The sequence below is a fragment of the Cervus elaphus genome, chromosome 20, assembly GCF_910594005.1.
Source record: "Cervus elaphus chromosome 20, mCerEla1.1, whole genome shotgun sequence".
NCBI classification, from domain to species: domain Eukaryota; kingdom Metazoa; phylum Chordata; class Mammalia; order Artiodactyla; family Cervidae; genus Cervus; species Cervus elaphus.
The window spans coordinates 52,636,921-52,655,119 of NC_057834.1; the positions used below are offsets into that span (position 1 = coordinate 52,636,921).

An 18,199-nucleotide genomic window follows, 5' to 3' on the forward strand; every position below is an offset into this window, starting at 1 on the left:
TTTATCTTAAACAATTGTTTGGGGAGTTTTCTAAATACACAGGGATTTTTTTGGTGGTGAGGGGGAAGGGTCTGATCGTTGTTCAAAATTTACCACAAACGATATTCACAATATCCACATTTATTTCCTCATTGAGAAGTGATTAAAAATATGTCTTGACATCCTTCCTTCCCTGCCCCCACCATTATAGAAGAGAATTCCTGTTTTATTGTCCACAGCTCATGGTTTCACAACGGTTCTGGATATGCAGCTTTTACTCCTTTGGCTAAGTTGGCCTGTGACAGTCACCTGTGATGTTTGACCAAACACGGCTCTTTCTGGTCTTCCATTTTGGTACCCTCATGTGAACAGATGTGGGAAGAGTTTGGTCACCAGATCCAAGAGGCTCTGGTGGGGTGGCGTGGGGTAGGGTGGAATCGGGCGGGCCCAGGCTGGGTGGGGTAGTTAGCAAGTGCCTGGGAAACAGGCACAACTCATCCTTGCCTAGCAGCCTTGGTGAAACTGGGCTGCTGCTCGCAGTCGGCACCGCGCCATGCACATACCTGAGGACGCGCGTGTTGCAGGCGCAGCGCTTAATCATGTCACAACAGGGCGTGGGAGCCGACCTCAGGCACTGGGAGTATCAAAGGCTCCTCTGCTCTGGGATTTCAAGCCCCAAGTGTCGGGAGCGTTATACGCAGCTGTACATTTCAAGTCGGGGCTGTATTGCAACTACCGGAGACATTTTTGACCCCCTGAGCTCAGCCCGAGAAATGATGCTGCTCTTTCACTGGAGACACCAGGCCTACTACAGTCGTTGGCAGGAGACAGTTGTACGGTTTCCTTGAGTGAGGTGCCATTTGAATTTCTTGATTAGGCTTTGTCTCACGGGTAGCTGTGAAGAGTCAACATTATGTAAAGTTCTTGTCCATCGCCGTGGAGCCTGTTGGACGGCAGGCACGCTGACAACTAAGGAGCTTTGTCTAGAGGCCTCGGCCGGACGACAGCCGTGCCTGCCGCTTGCCTGCCGCAGCCGCAGCCTCTTGGCGCCCAGGCTCCTGGGCAAGGTTCTGGCCCCCACACTGGACTCGAGCCGGGGCGGTTCCCCGCAGGAAGGTCCTCGGGCGGTGCCGGGGGCGGGTCCAAGGGCGGGCCCAAAGGTGAGGGGTGGGAACATGAGCCAATAAGAACAGGGCTTGGCCGGGCCGGGGCGGGGCCTGCGGCCGGGTCTGCGGGGGCGGGACAGAGCCCACCCCAAGTGGAACTCAGTCGACTTGACGCCTAGGCTGAGAGGATTAAGCCCCGCAGCCCAGAGGCGGAGGCGGACTCGAGGCCCAGCGCAGGTAAGAGCGCGGTGACTTGGGGCGGGTTGTGAGGCTGGGGCTTCGGCCCGTCGCAGCGGAGGGTGTCGCACATTGGGAGCCGGGCCTTGGGGCGTCGGGAACCGTCCTGCCGCAGAGCGGGAGCGGGCTGGCGGCCGTATCGGCACCTCTCCGGCCTGGAGGGGCTCACGAGCGTTCGGCCCCGCGCCCAGCTGATTTGGGAGCCCGCTGGTCGGCGGAGGCGGCTGTGATGGAGCCTGACTGAGGGTCTCCTCGCCGCTCACCTCGGGGCGCGGGGACCGTCGTCCGGGTGGCGCTCGGGGGCGCTCGGCGGTCCTGGGGAAGAGGCAGGGAGCTCCCGGCGCTCAGGAGGAAACGCGGGGCTTTCGTCGGTATTAAGCCGCGACAGGCTGAGACGGTGGGTTTTTCAAACATTTTTGCTTTTTTGTGTTTTGAGCCTTAACAGAAGCTGACGAGCACAGTAAAGTCGTCAAGTAGGATTTTGATTAAAAAAATCTGACAGTGGAACATCTAAGAGTTTCTAACTATTATAGTGTGACAGAAGATGATCAGAATATGAGTCAGGGGTGGGAGTTTCGGCCAGGACCCACGTACCAGCTGTGATACCTCGGTTAAAGTCGACTTTTCTGGGCCTCGTTTCCTTAGCTGTAAAATCGGGATGCTTTTGCCTGGCGGTATTCTTAGGGTCAAATGAGATGAGTGAGAGTGTCCTATAAATGTTAGGTATCATATATTCTGTAAAACAACTATTAAGCACCAGGCACGTAGTAGGCTCTTTGTAAACCTTTACCCTAAAGCTAGTGGTTCACCTACGGTGTTTTAGATAAAGTCGTACATCTCGGTTTACTGTGTACATTGTTTAAGCTCATGTTTTACAAATCACCATTGTTGGAAGTGTGGTCCATTTTTCATTGATTAATGAATTTTTCTAGAATGGTACACTACACTGTTACTGAATCATTTACCAAGAAGTTTGGTAGCAGTTAATCTGTGTCTTTGCTTTGGGTAAATAGTTGTAGTTTAAGTTACCTGGTAAAGTAAGCTAGGAGTATTGCTTAAAATCAAGACTGATATTAGCTTTTGTAAGATTTAAGTCGCCCAAAACAAAATATATTAATATGTAGCTGCATTTTTTGGTACAGCTTTTATTATAGACATTTGCGTTCTTTTCTGCGCGTTTGTGAATGTGTGAGGAGTTTTGGAGGAAGATTTTTGGAGGAAGACTGGAAATGAAAAAAGGAATAACAGTTTGTAGCCAGGACACTTTGACTAGGGATAAATGTAGGCGTGTTCTGAAGTTGTTTCCCAGGCAGAAACCAGGAAATGTGTCCCTTGGCTTTTCATTAGTTTGTGTGTGTGTGTTGATAGATTTTTTTAATGAGGATATAAAGGAAGAATATTAATTTTTCTGATGTGACAATAGGCAGTTTTCTAAAACTGGAAATTATATTTTATTATTAAAATAGTTTCTTAACTTTTTGGTGACTGTGCCCGGTCTTCCCTGCTGCACAGGCTTTTCTCTAGTTGCAGCAAGTGTGGGTTACTCTCTAGTTTCAGTGCCTGGGCTTCTCCTTTTGGTGGCTTCTCTTGTTGTGGAGGACCAGCTCTAGATTGCATGGGCTTCAGTAGATGTGGCACATGGGCTCAACAGTTGCAGCTCCGAGACTCTAGAGCACAGGCTTAATAGTTGTGACACATGGGCTTTGTTGCTCCATGGCATGTGGGATCCTCCTGGATCAAGGATCGAACCCATGCCTTCTGAATTGGCAGGAAGATTCTTTACCACTGAGCCACCAGGGAAACCCTGGAAATTTTATTTTAAATGATCTGTAGTTAGTCTTACATTATAGACAAGAATTTTAGATCACTGGGTGATCTAAAATGATCTCCAAATTAAATGGAGAAGTAGAGGGAAAGTTTCTAGTGAATATAATTTTTGTTTTGCTTTAACAGTTTTACATGTTTCAACAGTTCAGTGCAAGATGAATGTTTTGAAACACCAATTTCAAGCATGTACTCCATATATAAGGTTTGCTTTGATTTCTAATTTGTTGGTCTTGGCAGACTGAAATCTTAAATTCACATTATTTATTAAGCATTAATATATTCTAAGGCACAGTTTTAGCACTTAACGTTCCTGTATGGGCAGCTTCCCTGGTGGCTCAGTGGTAAAGAATATGCCTGCCAGTGCAGGAGACGTGGGTTCGATCCCTGGGTTGGGAAGAACCCCTGGAGAAGGAAATGGAAACTCACTCCAGTATTCTTGCCTGGGAAATCCCATTGACAGAGGAGCCTGGTGGGCTACAGTTCATGGGGTTACGGAAGAGTTGGGACAGGATTTACGAACTAAACAACAACATCTGAGTCACCAGAGAAGCCACCCATACATTAATATAAGTGCTAAAACTGTGCATTGGAATGTATCAGTAAATAACGTGAGTATAAGGCTTCAGTCCGCCAATATCAACAGACAATAAAGAATCTGCCTGAAATGCAGGAGACCTGGGTTCAATCCCTGAGTCAGGAAGTCAATCTCTTCTCCCTTGAGAAGGGAATGGCTACCCACTCCAGTATTCTTGTCTGGATAATTCCATGAACAGAGGAGCCTGGCAGGCTACAGAAATGGGGTCACAAAGAACTGGACCCAACTGAGAGACTAACAATTCTTGTATGGGCAGGATTTAATTCCTTCCATCTAGGAGATTACATTTTATTCCATGCTGCTGCTGCTGCTGCTGCTAAGTCGCTTCAGTCGTGTCCGACTCTTAGCGACCCCATGGACTGAAGCCCCATAGGCTAGCGAAAGTACAGAGAAAGTTTTTTAAAAACTGATGATAACGATAACATCAACCAGCATTTATTGGGATGTGCTTTGGGCTAGGCAGTGTTCTAAATTCTTACATGTATCAGCTTATTGAATCCTTAGAACCACCTTGAGGGGTGTTATTACTATGATCTCTTCTTTGAGCAACATAGAAAGGTTGAATGACTTTCCCATATCAAACAGCCTAGGTGCCAGAGCTAGGTAGGATTCAAACCAGACAGTTGGACTCCAAAAATCCTGATCTTTGCCCTTTCACTATACTGAGTTTAGAATTCTGTGAGTGAGATACAAATGAAATCCAAGGAGTACTTAAAAGAAAGTTCTGTGAAGAACTTCTTCAAAAAGAAGGAAAGAGAGAGAGAAACTGGTATTACAAAGTATAGATGAAGGCATATCCAAGCTTCAACTTAATTATGCTTTATATATATATGAAAAATATTTTTTCCTGGTGAATGATGTGAGATTCTTTTTGTTTTTGAGCTCTCTCAGTCACTCAATTACTGCAATTATGGCATTATCTTAATACTATGAGAGGTGATTATTTTTCAATAAGTAGTTTAAAATGTCTTTTTGCAGAGGATAAGTTAAATGTTAGAGTCAAGAAAATGTTTCCCTGACTTCAAGATGCTTATAACCAGACATGTAAGTAAGTCCCTACAATTTCAGGGTAATAAGAGTTATAACAGAGATACATGCTGGGCTGTGCTTAGTCACTCAGTCGTGTCCCACTCTTTGCGACCCCATGGACTGTAGCCCGCCACGCTCCTCTGTCCATGGAATTCTCCAGGCAAGAATACTGGAGTGGGTTGCCATGCCCTCTTCCAGGGGATCCCAACCCAAGGATTCCCAAACCAGGGATCAAGCCCAGGTCTCCCGCATTGCAGGCAGATTATTTATTGTCTGAGCCACCAGGGAAGCCCCAGAATACTGGAGTGGGTAGCCTATCCCTTCTCCAGGGGATCTTTCTGACCCAGAAATTGAACCAGGGTCTCCTGCATTGCAGATGGATTCTTTACCAGCTGAGCTAGCAGGGAAGCCCATAACAGAGATAAAGTTAAGAGTTTAATTGAACCATTGATGAGGGAAGATAATTCTATATATGATGAGAGGAGGATTAGTGAGATGATACCATATTTGAATTTGGCTTTGAAGGATGAATAGGAGTTTGCTGTGTTGGGGAAGGGAACAGAAGATATGGATGCAATCCAGGAATATTAGGTGGAAGTATATGGTATGTTTCAGGAATGTGTTGTAGTCCACATTGTCATTAAACATCGGAGTGTATAGAAATGAGGGATTGGGCTAAAAAAGATGGTGCCTGTAAATAAACTGGAAAAAATAAAAAGGTTGCAGAGCTTGGTTGCCAGTCATGTTAGGATTGCTGAAATTTCTAGAAATTAGGTTAGGTATGGGATTTCAGTACCTTTTGTTTGAAATAAGGAAGATTTTTTTCCTGTTTGACATAATCTTTCACTATAGAATATGGTGTTAAAGGTGGTTTTAATACTTTGAAGTATAGGATATACTATAAAACAACATACAGATTAGGCATATAAAAAGTTATGGCTCAGAGAAATAGAGTCTTCATTTGGTGAAGGGCCTTTGTATCATGTTGAGGACTTTGGACTTGATTCTAAAGACAATGGCAAGCCAGTGAGGAACTTTATGTAATTAGGAAAGATAACATGGTGGTGGTATGATGTAGATGCTGGATTGGATGGATAGGCAAAAGATAGAGAGATAAATTAGAAAGCTGGTGCTACTGAAATAGCCCAGATGAGAGAGGATAAGAGCTGAGCAGGAAAATAGTAATAGGGATGAAAAGGAGAGGACAGATGATAAAAATGTAGAATTTACATGTAGAATTTACATTTACAAATGTAGAATTTAAAAAGTGATTGGCATTGAAGGTCAACAGAAAAGTAAAAACTTAGTTTCTCAGCTTGGGAAACTGGATAGAAGAGCTTGATTTAATTTTTAATGGGAGGGGGAAGTTAATTGTTTAAGATTTGAACATGATGAGTTTGAGGTGTCTATGGAGCATCAGATGGAGATGGCAAGAGAGGATCCAGAGCCCAGAGGGGAGGCTGAGATTGGGGATTCAGATTTAGGAGTTAGCCAGAGTGGGAATTGAAGCCCTAAGAGCAGATGAAATTGCTCTGGGGCAGGGGCTGCAGGGCGGGGACACAAAGAATTTTGCTTTGTATGAATGGAAGGGATTATTTATTCATTTATACTTATTGTCTTATTAATAATGACTATAAAACAATTAAATGGGTTTTATTTGAAGATTAAATAGTTTTTACATCCAAATGAATCCTGTTCTTTTAAAATTTCACTTGACAGTCATTTATTTATTCCCAAAGTGTTTTGCCCAAACTATTATTGGAGTATTTCTTTGTAAAAAAAAAAAAAAAGCAAACTCAAAGCCAGTCAAAAAAGTTCAGTTCAGTTCAGTTGCTCAGTCGTGTCTGACTCTTTGCAACCCCATGAATCGTGGCACGCCAGGCCTCCCTGTCCATCACCAACTCCTGGAGTCTACCCAAACCCATGCACATCGAGTCGGTGATGCCATCCAGCCATCTCATCCTCTGTTGTCCCCTTCTCCTCCTGCCCCCAATCCCTCCCAGCATCAGGGTCTTTTCCAATGAGTCAACTCTTCGCATGAGGTGGCCAAAGTACTGGAGTTTCAGCTTCAGCATCAGTCCTTCCAATGAACACCCAGGACTGATCTCCTTTAGGATGGACTGGTTGGATCTCCTTGCAGTCCAAGGGACTCTCAAGAGTCTTCTCCAAAACCATAGTTCAAAAGCATCAATTCTTCGGTGCTCAGCTTTCTTCACAGTCCAGCTCTCACATCCATACATGACCACTGGAAAAACCATAGCCTTGACTAGACAGACCTTTGTTGGCAAAGTAATGTCTCTGCTTTTTAATATGCTATCTAGCTTGGTCATAACTTTCCTTCCAGGGAGTAAGTGTCTTTTAATTTCATGGCTGCACTCACCATCTGCAGTGACTTTGGAGCCCAAAAAACTAAAGTCAGCCACTGTCTCCCCATCTATTTCCCATGAGGTGATGGGACCAGGTGCCATGATCTTAGTTTTCTGAATGTTGAGCTTTAAGCCAACTTTTTCACTCTCCTCTTTCACTTTCATCAAGAGGCTTTTTAGTTCCTCTTCATTTTCTGCCATAAGGGTAGTGTCATCTGCATATCTGAGGTTATTGATATTTCTCCTGGCAATCTTGATTCCAGCTTATGCTTCATCCAGCCCAGCGTTTCTCATGATGTACTCTGCATATAAGGTAAACAAGCAGGGTGACAATACACAGCCTTGACGTACTCCTTTTCCTATTTGGAACCAGTCTGTTGTTGCATGTCCAGTTCTAACTGTTGTTTCCTGACCTGAATACAGGTTTCTTGAGAGGAAGGTCAGGTGGTCTGGTATTCCCATCTCTTTCAGAATTTTCCACAATTTATTGTGATCCACACAGTAGAAGGCTTTGGCATAGTCAAGAAGGTAGATCCTCTTTATTATAGAATTATTTTTCATCTTCTGTACTTTGTAATTCTATGGTTATATAGATGGACCCCAGTTTCAGTTGGTTCCACTTCTGTTATTTCAACTTTAGGATGGTGCAAAACTGGTGCGTATTCAATAGAAACTATACTTGGAATTCTGATCTTTTCCTGGGCTAGTAATATACCATGTGATACTCTCTCTTAATGCTGGGCAGAGGCAGGAAGTCAGCTCCTAGTCAGCCACACAATCAGAAGGACAACCAACTGATACACATATAACCATTTAGTACCCATACAACCATTCTCTTTTTCAGTAGTCAATAAACGACATGAGATATTAACATTTTATTTTAAAATGGGCTTTTATCAGATCTTCCTGAACTTACTGGGGGGTTATGTTCTGATAAACTTATGATATGGTAAAAATATCATAAGTTGAAAATACATTTAGTACATCTAACCTACCAAACATTGTAACTTAGCTTCAGTTCAGTTCAGTGTTAGTCGCTCAGTCGTGTCTGACTCTTTGCAATCCCATGGACTGTAGCCTGCCAGGCCCCTCTGTCCACGGAATTCTCCAGGTAAGAATACTGAAGTGGATTGCCATTCCCTTCTCCAGGGGATCTTCCCGACACAGGTATCAAGCCCGGGTCTCCCACATTGCAGGCAGATTCTTTACTGTCTATCTTATATGTGCTCAGAACTCCTACTTTAACCCCAAATTAGGCAAAATCATCTAACACAAGACCTATTTTATAATATATTTATTATTTCATGTAATTTATTGAATACTGTACTGTATATGAAAAACAGAATGACAGTATATACAGAAAGGTTGTGGGTGTATTGGGTTTCCAGCCTTATGATCCTGTGGATCCTATGGCCTGCTGGGAGCTGCAGCCCTGCCCAGCATCATGAGCATCACACTGCAGTCACTGCCCCTGGAAGCTTGTACACTGTCAGAATCAAAAATACGTTTGAAAATATTTTTCTGTATTCAGTACTCCTTATTAAGCCAGTAAAATGGCAATCTTTTTCCCCAGTGAAAGTGAGGACATTGAAAGCTGGGTGGAATAAAAGACAAAAATTGGAAGTGTCCTGCACTGGTTCCCAGAGGATTGGACAAGATGGAATCTCTTGTCTTTTTCCTCTTAAAGCTACATGAATAATTTTTCTCCTAAGAAAAAGGAAACATGAAATTTTCTTCGCTTCAGGGACATTAAAGAGATTATAAGATTGAAGAATTAAAAATAATGGTGAGATAAGATAAAGAAGTTCAAAGGACTGACTTTTCCACATTTGGCATCTGAGATGTTTCTTTTGCACCTCATGTTTTTGAGTAGGAAATTTATGATATTTTTTTACATATAAATCTTAGATTCCTGGTTAGCAACCTGAAAGTATAATTTTAACATTCAGTTTAGGCAGTATTAATCCATTTATATCAGTTATATATTTTATTTATGTTCTCCTATATTTCTTTAAGTTAGATTTCTGACGTTCATGGTTTTCATAGCAGAGATAAATGTTTATAACAGAGGACATGGGGGACAATTATTAATTTTACTTTGAAGTTTAAATTCATAATAGTGACATATTTGTGATTTTTTTTTTTTTTTCTTTTTTTTTAAAAATATGGAACGCTTCACGAATTTGCGTGTCATCCTTGCGCAGGGGCCATGCTATTCTTCTCTGTATCGTTCCAATTTTAGTATATGTGCTGCCGAAGCGAGCACGATTTTTTTTTTTTTTTTTTTCTTGTGTGGATGTTAATGTTAGAGGACTGTTTTGAGGAGGGTGAGATTTTTTTCTTGGTGCTACTTAAAAGAAGTTTCCTTTTTTTCTTTCTCTCTCTTTTTTTCTCCATTAGAGTGAAAAAACAAAACAGTCCAACTGTCCAGGATATTTTTGAGTTGGTTACTTAGCAATATGAAGCATAATTTTGTATTTAAATATTTATCTGTATTCTTTGATACTCTGATTAAATAAAAGTCTATTAAGGTTGATGCTATTAGAGCCTGCTGGGAGGAAATGACACAGGCTGCTTTTCAACAATGTTTACTGCAAATCATCTTTTCCCTGCTACCTACTTAAACTGTAAGGAGTACCATGGAACAAAAGAGCAATATTATGTGAATTAGAGTGATGGTCAGTTTGGTGATGATTGTAATGCAATGGTTATTGCACAGTTAATTTATATTAATGTAATTAAAGGTCAAGCAGAATGTAGCAGGATTTTCTTTGCTGTTGGTAAAAATGGGAGACTCTTAAATTTTATTTATTAACTTTAAATACGTTCTTCAAGTGTGATGTTTTTGAGTTCAGTGATAATGGTTGTTCAGAAAGAAATTAGACCAATTTGCCCTCTAAATGTACTGTCTAATTATTAGGAGAAGAAAGAAAGCATGAAATGAAAAAATACAGAGGCTTGCTGGAAGTACAAAAATGTTGAGGAAAAGGTGACTCAAGAAAAAGTGTAAGATATCTTACATGAAGATCTTCTCTTTCATGAAGATAATTTTTAATATGGGTGTATCAAATGTGCAAAACCTCATGAAAATGACTCCATGTATTTGTGTTAATGTTGCAAATGAAAGTTACGATCTTTAACATTGAACAGATTTTTGGAAGCAGCATTCTGGACTTTTCAGTAAGCCTTTTCAAATATTTTCAAAGAAAGAAAAGAATATAAAACTATGTCAATTTCCTTTTTATTTATTTCATTGTTTTATTTAGTTGCATTATCAGTGGCATAGAGAAAAAAGGCTACATATTTATTGAAAAAAGTTTTTGTTTAAAATGCATGGATGAAAAATAATGCATGGATGTTACATGTGTGATGTTTGGTGTTTAGTCAGTGGAAAATCAAAAATTGCACCTTTTCGTATTGACATATCTCTGTTCTATCATTATGGGACATTTCAACAGTGCTTATAAGGTGGCTAAAATCTGATATAAACTTTACAATCCAAATTGATGCGATCTCTATTGGAAGTTTCTAATATAATATTATCTTTTAAATACTTTTAAGTAGCAGAATCTCAAAAACGACAGAATGATCTCTGTTCGTTTCCAAGGCAAACCATTCAATATTACAGTAATCCAAATCTATGCTCCAACCACTAATGCCAAAGAAGCTGAAGTTGAACGGTTCTGTGAAGACCTACAAGACCTATTAGAACTAATGCCCAAAAAAGACGTCTCTTCATTATAGGGGACTGGAATGCAAAAGTAGGAAGTCAAGAGATACCCGGAATAGCAGGCAAATTTGGCCTTGGAATACAAAATGAAGCAGGGCAAAGGCTAACAGAGTTTTGCTAAGAGAACGCACTGGTCATAGCAAACACCCTCTTCCACCAACACAAGAGAAGACTCTACACATGGACATCACCAGATGGTCAATACCAAAATCAGATTGACTATATTCTTTGCAGCCAAAGATGGAGAAGCTCTATACAGTCAGCAAAAACAAGACTGGGAGCTGACTGTTGCTCAGATCATTAACTCCTTATTGCCAAATTCAGACTTAAATTGAAGAAAATAGGGAAAACCATTAGACCATTCAGGTATGACCTAAATCAAATCCCTTAAGATTATACAGTGGAAGTGACAAATAGATTCAACAGATTAGATCTGGTAGACAGAGTGCCTGAAGAACTATGGACAGAGGTTTGTAACATTGTACAGAAGGCTGTGATCAAAACCATACCCAAGAAAAAGAAATGCAAAAAAGCAAAAGGGTTGTCTGAGGAGCCCTTACAAATAGCTGAGAAAAGAAGAGAAGCAAAAGGCAAAGGAGAAAAGGAAAGATATACCCATGTGAATGCAGAGTTCCAAAGAATATCAAGGAGAGATACAAAAGCCTTCCTCAGTGATCAATGTAAAGAAATAAAGGAAAACAATAGAATGGGAAAGACTAGAGGTCTCTTCAAGAAAATTAGAGATATCAAGGGAACATTTCATGCAAAGATAGGCACAATAAAGAACAGAAATGGTATGGAGCTAACAGAAGCAGAAGATATTAAGAAGAGGTGGCAAGACTATGCAGAACTATACAAAAAAGATCTTCATGACCCAAATAACCACAATGGTGTGGTTACTCACCTGGAGCCAGACATCCTGGAAGGCGAAGTCAAGTGGGCCTTAGGAAACATCACTAAGAATAAAGCTAGTGGAGGTGATGGAATTCCAGTTGAGCTATTTAATATCCTAAAAGATGATGCTGTGAAAGTGCTGCACTCAATATGCCAGCAAATTTGGAAAACTCAGCAGTGGCCACAGGACTGGAAAAGGTCAGTTTTCATTCCAATCCCAAAGAAAGGCAGTGCCAAAGAATGTTCAAACTACCGCACAATTGTACTCATCTCACACACTAGCAAAGTAAGGCTCAAAATTCTCCAAGCTAGGCTTCAACAGTACGTGAACTGTGAACTTCCAGATGTTCAAGCTGGATTTAGAAAGGGCAGAGGAACCAGAGATCAAATTGCCAACATCCACTGGATCATCAAAAAAGCAAGAGAGTTCCAGAAAAACATCTACTTCTGCCTTTGACTATGCCAAAGCCTTTGACTGTGTGGATCACAAAAACTGTGGAAAATTCTTCAAGAGTTGGGAGTATCAGACCACCTTACCTGCCTCCTGAGAAATCTGTATGCAGGTCAAGAAGCAACAGTTAGAACAGAACATGGAGCAACAGACTGGTTCCAAATAGGGAAAGGAGTACATCAAGGCTGCATATTGTCACCCTGCTTATTTAACTTATATGCATAGTACATCATGTGAAATGCTCGGCTGGATGAAGTGCAAGCTGAAATCAAGATTGCCAGGAGAAATATCAATAACCTCAAATACGCAGATGACACCACCCTTATGGTAGGATGGAAGAAGAACTAAAGAGCCTCTTGATGAAAGTGAAAGAGGAGAGTGAAAAAGCTGACTTAAAACTCAGCATTCAAAAAACTAAAATCATGGCATCCAGTCCCATCACTTCATGTCAAATAGTTGGGCAAACAATTGAAACAGCGACAGACTTTATTTTCTTGGGCTGCAAAATCACTGCAGGTGGTGACTGCAGACATGAAATTAAAAGATGCTTGCTCCTTGGAAGAAAGCCATGACCAACCTAGACAGCATTTTAAAAGGCAGAGACATTACTTTGTCAACAAAGGTCCATCTAGTCAATGTTGTGGGTTTTCCAGTAGTCATGTATGAAGATGAGAGTTGGACTATAAAGAAAGCTGAGCACCAAAGAATTGATGCTTTTGAACTGTGGTGTTGGAGAAGACTCTTGAGAGTCCCTTGGACTGCAAGGAGATCCAACCAGTCCATCCTAAAGGAGATCAGTCCTGAATATTCATTGGAAGGACTGATGCTGAAGTTAAAGCTCCAATACTTTGGCCACCTGATGCAAAGAACTACCTCATTGGTAAAGACCCTGATGCTAGGAAAGATTGAAGGCAGGAGGAGAAGGGGACGACAGAGGATGAGATGGTTGGATGGCATCCGACTTGATGGACATGAGTTTGATGCTCTGTCGGTTGGTGATGGACAAGGAAAGCCTGGAGTGCTGCATGCAGTCCACGGGGTCGCAAAGTCAGACACAGCTGAGCGACTGAACTGAACTAAAGTAGTAGAATTCCAAATATGGTTAGAAAACATAGAGTTATTTTAAACATTGTTTGAAGCTACCGATAATAGTGCTTTCTCCCACCCCCAAAGATCCACACTTATGTTTTGTTATTTCCTCAAAGTACCCTTCCAACACTCAAGCAGAGGGAGGAAGGGAGAGACAGAGAGACAGAGACAGCGATAGACAGAGACAGAGATGGACATAGGGGTGACAGTCACAGCAGCACGGCTGGCAGTGAAGGCATCCTCCTACTTTCTTCTGAATGTCCAGGGCAGCTCTTCTGCTGGTCTCCTTGAAGCTTGAGGCAAAAGCAGTAGACTGATCATGAGTGAGCACACTGCTCAGCAGATCATTGCTGGACTCTTCTTTCTATCTCGTTTGTTCTAAGTACTTAAGAGTCCTCTCTGGAGTCACTGTTTTATGTATACAGAGCTTTGGTATATGCTGAAAACCTTCCAAATTTCTTGGATATATTGAAAAACACTCCAAGTTATTCATTGTTGTAAAGGAGACTTGATGAGTAGCCAAGATTTTAAAATGTGTTATTCAGAGCTAAGTGTACCCATTCACTGTGTCACAGCAGAGTTTGATAGCTGTTAAGAGATAAAGAGCTAAGCAGATTGTATGGATCTAGAATTTTTCTAGTTGAAAGACATTCTCATTTGGCAGATGTTTTCCAATATTTTTGGATAACAAAATTGCATATTTAGCTGATATTTTTCACAACCGAGTGAACTAAATTGGAAGCTCTGTATCTCAGGGTTCCAAAACATTGTTTCTGCAGGTAATGCTCCTGCGGTTTTACTCTTTCAAACATGCTGCTACATCTAAAAGAGAGCATCATCACTGAAGAAAACTTGGACAGAATAAAACGTAGAGATATTATAAAATTTTCTCTTGTCTCCAGACTTTTAAATACTGTTTTCCTCAGGGGAAGTTTAAAACGTTGAAGAAAAACATTTGTCTGAAAGATCCATTTGCCCTGCATCAATGATTGAGTTCAATGTGTATTCCAAGGAGAAGATGAATTCTTACAGCTTAGTTCTTAATGTACTCTGAAGTGATTATGAATGATACTGCTGACCATCATATTGTATTAAGACCAAAGAATTTCCGTTACTAAATAGAATTAAGTTCAGTACTATTTTTACCTTTCACAACAACTTATTGTTTCATCTAGGGTTTTCAACCCTGACCCAATTTCAAGCAAGAGTACAAGACTCTATTGTGAACCTGTTAAGTATGTAACATGGTCCTTGTGTTTTCCAGACTGGAATTAGTTTATGAACAGGAAAGGTCACTCACTGCATTGCATAGACTCTTTTCTAATTTTAATGTTTATATTGTGTATAAATTTTGGAATTTTAAATGTATTTAAATAATAATCAAATAATACTTGATGTTAACTTTATGTTTTACTTTATCATATGTAATAAGGTTAATTGTTTTGTGAAACTTCTGTTTCAGTTGTGTGTGTGCATGTATTGTGACTCAAATGTATTTCTTATCATGGGTTTTGGTGATAACCCATGGTGATAACTTCTTTGCACACCAAGAAGCAAAGTATTCCACCTGCTGGATTAATTGCTAGTTTTCCTGTCTTTGACTCCAGTTTGCTTTGTTCACTCTTGTGCCCAGGTTCAGGAGACAGATGAACAGTCATGTAGGCCAGACCCTCTGTGAATCATGTTTCCAACTTCAATTGATTATACTACCATTAATCTATTAATTACCTAGCTCGTTGTTGAGCAGCTCTTAAAATTTTTATCCTCAAGTAGATGGGCTTTTTCTCTAAATTTTAATATGGTGGTTGTAATTTTTATAGATTAAAGTCATATAATATGACCTTAACTAATTTGGCTTGGGTCTTGTGCTGTGCTGTGCTTAGTCGCTCAGTCATGTCCAACTCTTTGTGACCCCACGGACTGTAGCTTACCAGGCTCCTCTGTCCATGGAGATTCTCCAGGCAAGAATACTAGACTGGGTTGTCATGCCCTTCTCCAGGGGATCTTCCCAACCCAGGATCGATCCCAGGTCTCCTGTATTGCAGGTGGATTCTTTACCAGCTGAGCTACCAGGGAAGCCTGGTTTGGGTCTTAAGCATACACAAACCTTATCTTTTTTCCAGTTCCATAAAAACGGTCATCTTTCTCAAACTCCTGACACCTCTTTCTTCCATGTGACTTAACTTTCCCTTCCCTCTTCCTTGTATTTATTATATCCTTCATTAATTGTTTGCTACAGTTTTAAAATACATAGTTTCCCTCCCCCTCCAACTTTAAAGCATTATATTTATTTATTTTTATTGGAATATAATTGCTTTACAATGTTGTATTATTTTCTGCTGTAGAGTGAAATGAATCAGCTATACCTATATGTATATCCCCTCTCTCAGGGACCTCCCTCCCATCCCCACCCCATCCTGCTCATTTAGGTTATCACAGAGCTCTGAGCTGAGCTCCCTGTGCTATCCAGGAGGTTCCCACTATCTGTCTTACACATGATAGTGTATGTCTGTCAATCCTAATCTCCCAGTTCGCTCCAGCCTCCCCGTCCCCCTCTTGTGTCCACGTGTCCGTTTCTCTATGTCTGCATCTCTGTTTCTGCCCTGGAAGTAGGGTTGTCTGTACTGTTTTTTCCAGATTCCACATATAAAAGCACTGTATTTAAAATTGCTTCTCTTTTTTGACCTTACTCTTCTTCTCATTGACTTTACAATAAATGTTGTGTTCATACTTGATCCCTTTTCTCCCTAATTTTCTCCCTGAACTTTAGCTGTTCTCTGTCCTCACTGCCCTTTTGGCATTTATTTAATGTCCTGTTACCAGATACAAGGACGCTTTCTTAGTCTTTATTCTTAACTTTCTTTTTTTTGTAGGACCTTTTCCTTTAATGATTATCCATGATTCATATTTTCCTCGTTCTGTTACCGCTATTGCTCTTTTTTCCACTCCTTATCTGATTCTCCCTTTTCTTTTCATCTGTGGTCCCTAATAATGTTTAATGTTCTCAAAGGTTTAGTCGCTAATTCTTTGCCTTTTATAAACTCTCTGCTTATGTAATGTATATGTAAGTAACTGTATGTCTTCTTGGTATTTTTTTCCCAAGATGTCTATTTTTAACTTTCTTTACTTTCCTTAACCCTTTGACTTTTCTCTCACTTTATTCTCAGCAAATAATTGGACATTATTATTTCAAAGAGAAAGTAGAATCCATTAGGGGGCATGTTAATAAGCATACAGACCCCAAACTTGTAAATGTACCTGCGTCCTTACCTTTCTTTCCTAATTACCTTCTGTCCCAGTGGAAGAGCTGTCCCTCTTCCTGTCAGATGCTGATTCCTCTGGTTTCGTTTGGAGGTCTGAGCCTTCTCTCCCATTTGGGATTTGCTCTCTACCTTTATTTCTTCCCTCTTTTCTACCAACTCCTTCCCACCAATGTTTAAACAAGCATTTTAAGAAAGGTATTTTCTTTCTTAAAAAAAAAAAAAAAACTTCCCTGGACCCCATGTTCCTGTCTAGGTACTACTCTGATGTCCACTTGCCTACCTGGTTGAACTCTTTGAAAGGGTTTTCTACAGGTGCAGTTTCCATTTGTTCTTTCCCATCAGCTTCTCAGTTCACTGTGCTCTTCCTTCAGTCTCTTCCATGCCACTGAACCTGCTCTTGCCAATATCCTAAGGACCAGTAGACACTCAAGTCTTTACCTTATTTAACTTCTGATGGCACATCAGCCACTGTTGACCTTTCTTTTCTGTTTGAAAGGTTTTCTTCCTTTGGCTCCCATGATTCCACATACCCCATGTATTTTTCTCCTTTCTGTTATCTATTTTTATGACTTAAATGACTATCTATGATAGAAGAGGTCTGACCCTGAATGTTCTAGAACTGACCTGTTTTGGATTAGTAATGTTTTTGGAGTTTATAAAGCCTAACTCTTAACAGAGCATAGTGATCTGTGAAAGTCATTTTAAAAGTAAAATATATATAATTATTTAGTAATAAAGGATTTGTGACATGATATGGTAAGAAATGAATTTAATTTTAAAAACTTAACTATTGTTCTTTCTATTTTATTTCCCACAATGTCTTTTATGAAGTGGGTGTTCAGAACAGAACAAGTGCTATATGAGTAATTTATATTTATTTTTTAAAATTAGACAAGCCAAAAGAAAGTGCAGCCATAGTTCTAATACCCAGAGATAATCACTATTAACATTTTGGTATATGTACATATTTACTTTTAAATTTTATTTATTTATACATAGAGTTTCTTTTTTTGGCCACAACACATGGCTTGTGGGATCTTAGTTCCCCCACCCGGAATTGAACCCAAACCCTCTTCATTGAAAGTGTGGCGTTCAAACCACTGGACTGCCAGGGAATTTTTAATTAACTTATGCTATACAATGTTTTATAACATTCTTCTTTTACTATGAACATGTTATGACTTCATAATATTTCATTAGAGATCTCTTCAAGAAAATTAGAGATATCAAGGAAACATTTCATGCAAAGATGGGCTCAATAAAGGACAGAAATGGTATGGATCTAACAGAAGCAGAAGATATTAAGAAGAGGTGGCAAAAATACACAGAAGAACGGTACAAAAAAGGTCTTCAGATCTTCACGACCCAGATAATCACGATGGTGTGATCACTCACCTAGAGCCAGACATCCTGGAATGTGAAGTCACGTGGGCCTTAAGCAGCATCACTACAAACAAAGCTAGTGGAGGTGATGGAATTCCAGTTGAGCTATTTCAAATCCTGAACGATGATGCTGTGAAAGTGCTGCACTCAATATGCCAGCAAATTTGGAAAACTCAGTAGTGGCCACGGAACTGGAAAAGGTCAGTTTTCATTCCAATCCCAAAGAAAGAAATGCCAAAGAATGCTCAAA

The 18,199-nt window shown here is 40.4% G+C and overlaps 1 protein-coding gene and 1 non-coding gene across 2 annotated transcripts in view; one reads left to right on the forward strand and one right to left on the reverse strand.

The window, feature by feature from the left end:
* The first annotated feature begins 1,190 nt into the window (after positions 1–1,190).
* DENND2C (DENN domain containing 2C) overlaps positions 1,191–18,199 on the forward strand; it is an 88,221-nt gene continuing 71,212 nt past the window's right edge. The window contains exon 1 of the mRNA XM_043877253.1: positions 1,191–1,322. The gene's annotated coding sequence lies outside the window, so the exon portion shown is untranslated. The remainder of the gene's footprint in view (positions 1,323–18,199) is intronic.
* On the reverse strand, positions 9,299–9,405 carry LOC122678449. Its single transcript, XR_006336122.1, has one exon. It is a non-coding gene; the product is annotated as a U6 spliceosomal RNA (small nuclear RNA).